Source organism: Monopterus albus, unplaced genomic scaffold (genome assembly GCF_001952655.1).
Source record: "Monopterus albus unplaced genomic scaffold, M_albus_1.0 scaffold196.1, whole genome shotgun sequence".
Taxonomy (NCBI): Eukaryota; Metazoa; Chordata; class Actinopteri; order Synbranchiformes; family Synbranchidae; genus Monopterus; species Monopterus albus.
In genome coordinates, this window is record NW_018128076.1 from 458,198 (window position 1) to 460,621 (window position 2,424).

At 43.7% G+C, this 2,424-nt stretch overlaps 1 protein-coding gene across 2 annotated transcripts in view; it reads right to left on the reverse strand.

Annotated features, from left to right (window-relative positions):
* Nucleotides 1–803, reverse strand: part of cntn2 (contactin 2) — a 140,469-nt gene extending 139,666 nt beyond the window's left edge. For both annotated transcript variants that reach the window (XM_020617884.1, XM_020617883.1), the window contains exon 1: nucleotides 719–803. The gene's annotated coding sequence lies outside the window, so the exon portion shown is untranslated. The remainder of the gene's footprint in view (nucleotides 1–718) is intronic.
* Between the last annotated feature and the right edge of the window lie 1,621 nt (nucleotides 804–2,424).

A 2,424-nucleotide genomic window follows, 5' to 3' on the forward strand; every position in this document is an offset into this window, starting at 1 on the left:
ATGCCGCGCTGTTCTGGCCAATGTGGGATGGGGGGAGGAACAGGTGCGGGAGGGTATAAGAGGGATGACAGGTGGGCGTGTTGGTTTGGTTCTGTTGGCGGGGGATGGTGAAGTTCTATGTGTTGTTTATTCTTTCATTATTTTCTTTAGAGAGTACATGGTGCCAGTTTGGACAGCGTTTTCATTGTCTCCATACTGCATTCAATAAAACCACCAAAAGACAAACCAGGTGTTCTCCTCCTTGTTGAGCCAGGTGCCTGCACACTGCTGGCTAGTTAACTGTCAAGTATAGGACAGAGTCAGGCCAGCTCCTCTCAACCGAGCCAGCGGTCGTCACACTATTATTATAAACTAACTACAGCACAGTATCCCATAATGTTTTCAGCTTCCAAATCACGTTAGGGGCAACATGAATGCCTCGTTCGCTTACCGAAATTCAAGGGGACAATAAATTACCAGACTTTGAAAGACGTTTGGCTTAACGTTCATCACCTTGTTATAATAAGCTGGTTTTGTAGGGTTAACTGCTCTGTAGGCTCCTCCAACGCACACTTGTGCTATTGCGTCAAAAACTACTAATATGCAGGATAGCCATATGCCAAAACCAGCTTTCAACACCATCCCAAAACCCTTTTATTGTTTTTATGCACTAAGAGCGGGAGAAATATTTTACTAAGATAAGGGAAACGATAAAGGTGAAAGGAGTGGGTTTGTTTACCTTGATGAATGGAAGTAGTCGTTGCCGTGGATAATGCGCAGGAGGCGAGGTGATGCTGCGTCGGTGAAACCAGTTCCGTTAGAAGCCACCCGGGCTCTTTTAACAAAGCTGTCCTCCTATTCCTCTGTCTTCCTCCTCTGTGCGTAATGTCCGCTATGAGTGAAATAGTCAAGGACGGGCCAGCCCGCCCCCCCCCCTCCTTCTCTCTCTCCCTCCCCCATTTATGGGGACAATAAATTACCAGACTTTGAAAGACGTTTGGCTTAACGTTCATCACCTTGTTATAATAAGCTGGTTTTGTAGGGTTAACTGTTCTGTAGGCTCCTCCAACGCACACTTGTGCTATTGCGTCAAAAACTACTAATATGCAGGATAGCCATATGCCAAAACCAGCTTTCAACACCATCCCAAAACCCTTTTATTGTTTTTATGCACTAAGAGCGGGAGAAATATTTTACTAAGATAAGGGAAACGATAAAGGTGAAAGGAGTGGGTTTGTTTACCTTGATGAATGGAAGTAGTCGTTGCCGTGGATAATGCGCAGGAGGCGAGGTGATGCTGCGTCGGTGAAACCAGTTCCGTTAGAAGCCACCCGGGCTCTTTTAACAAAGCTGTCCTCCTATTCCTCTGTCTTCCTCCTCTGTGCGTAATGTCCGCTATGAGTGAAATAGTCAAGGACGGGCCAGCCCGCCCCCCCCTCTCTCTCTCTCTCTCCCTCCCTAATTTATTCCTGTTGTCCGCATCCCTCCTTTCTGCCGATCACCTTCTGGTCTTCTTTTCCCAGTGTCAAGTATGCAAAAATAAAATAAAAGTACTTCCTGTCTCCGTATTACAAAATTAAACGTTGTCATATAACCTTATATACATGCCCATGTGTTTGAACTGTGTTTGAGCTGCATAATGCAGCTTTAAATGTTAAAAGAGTACTGGTCCTGCCAGGAAGTTCAAACATATTAAAAAATATGTTTGAACTAAATGAAATTAAATATCCAGAGAATCGTCAGCCAAGGTAGTGTTGCTAGGGGTTGTCTTCCCCCAAGTGGATGGAGTGGAGCAATGAAGCTTTGAGGTCAAATGTCGGTGGATCACTTTTATGATCTTAAATTTTAAATGCATTTTTACCATATGGGCCTGTCTGTAGTATTACCTTTAAAAACATCCACAGCACTTCTACAGCAACAATCAGTGATTTTACTATTGTCACTGACTAGGGTATGTGCACTACACAGGGTACTTTTGAATAAGGTCTTCAGCCCAGAGCATGAAGCTCTGTCTCGTCTCTTATTTTGAAGGCAAAATTAACAATATTCCAGTGGTTGTCCCGCTCCTCCCTGCGAGCTTGACACACTATCTCCGCGATCGAGCGGTGACAGTTTGCATCTCCTTTTGTTGTGGGTGCTCGGCTGCCTGGGCGTGAAACATAGAGGTGGCAGGTGTGTCCCTCCCTCCCTCTACACCCCTGCTCCCTGGGGAAAAGTCAGGCACCCTCTAATTAAACATTGCAAAGACTGGCATGGTTATCACACAAGTCTACTCATAATATACCCAAAATACATGCTGAAATCTCGCCATATTTTTTATGTAATTTTGTTTTATCTAGGTTTCCTTCTATCTTGCATATACAAACAAAAGACACACAATGAAAAAAGAAAATGCTAATCATATAAAGCAATAATGTGTTTAAAATATTTTTTCATTAGAATTAT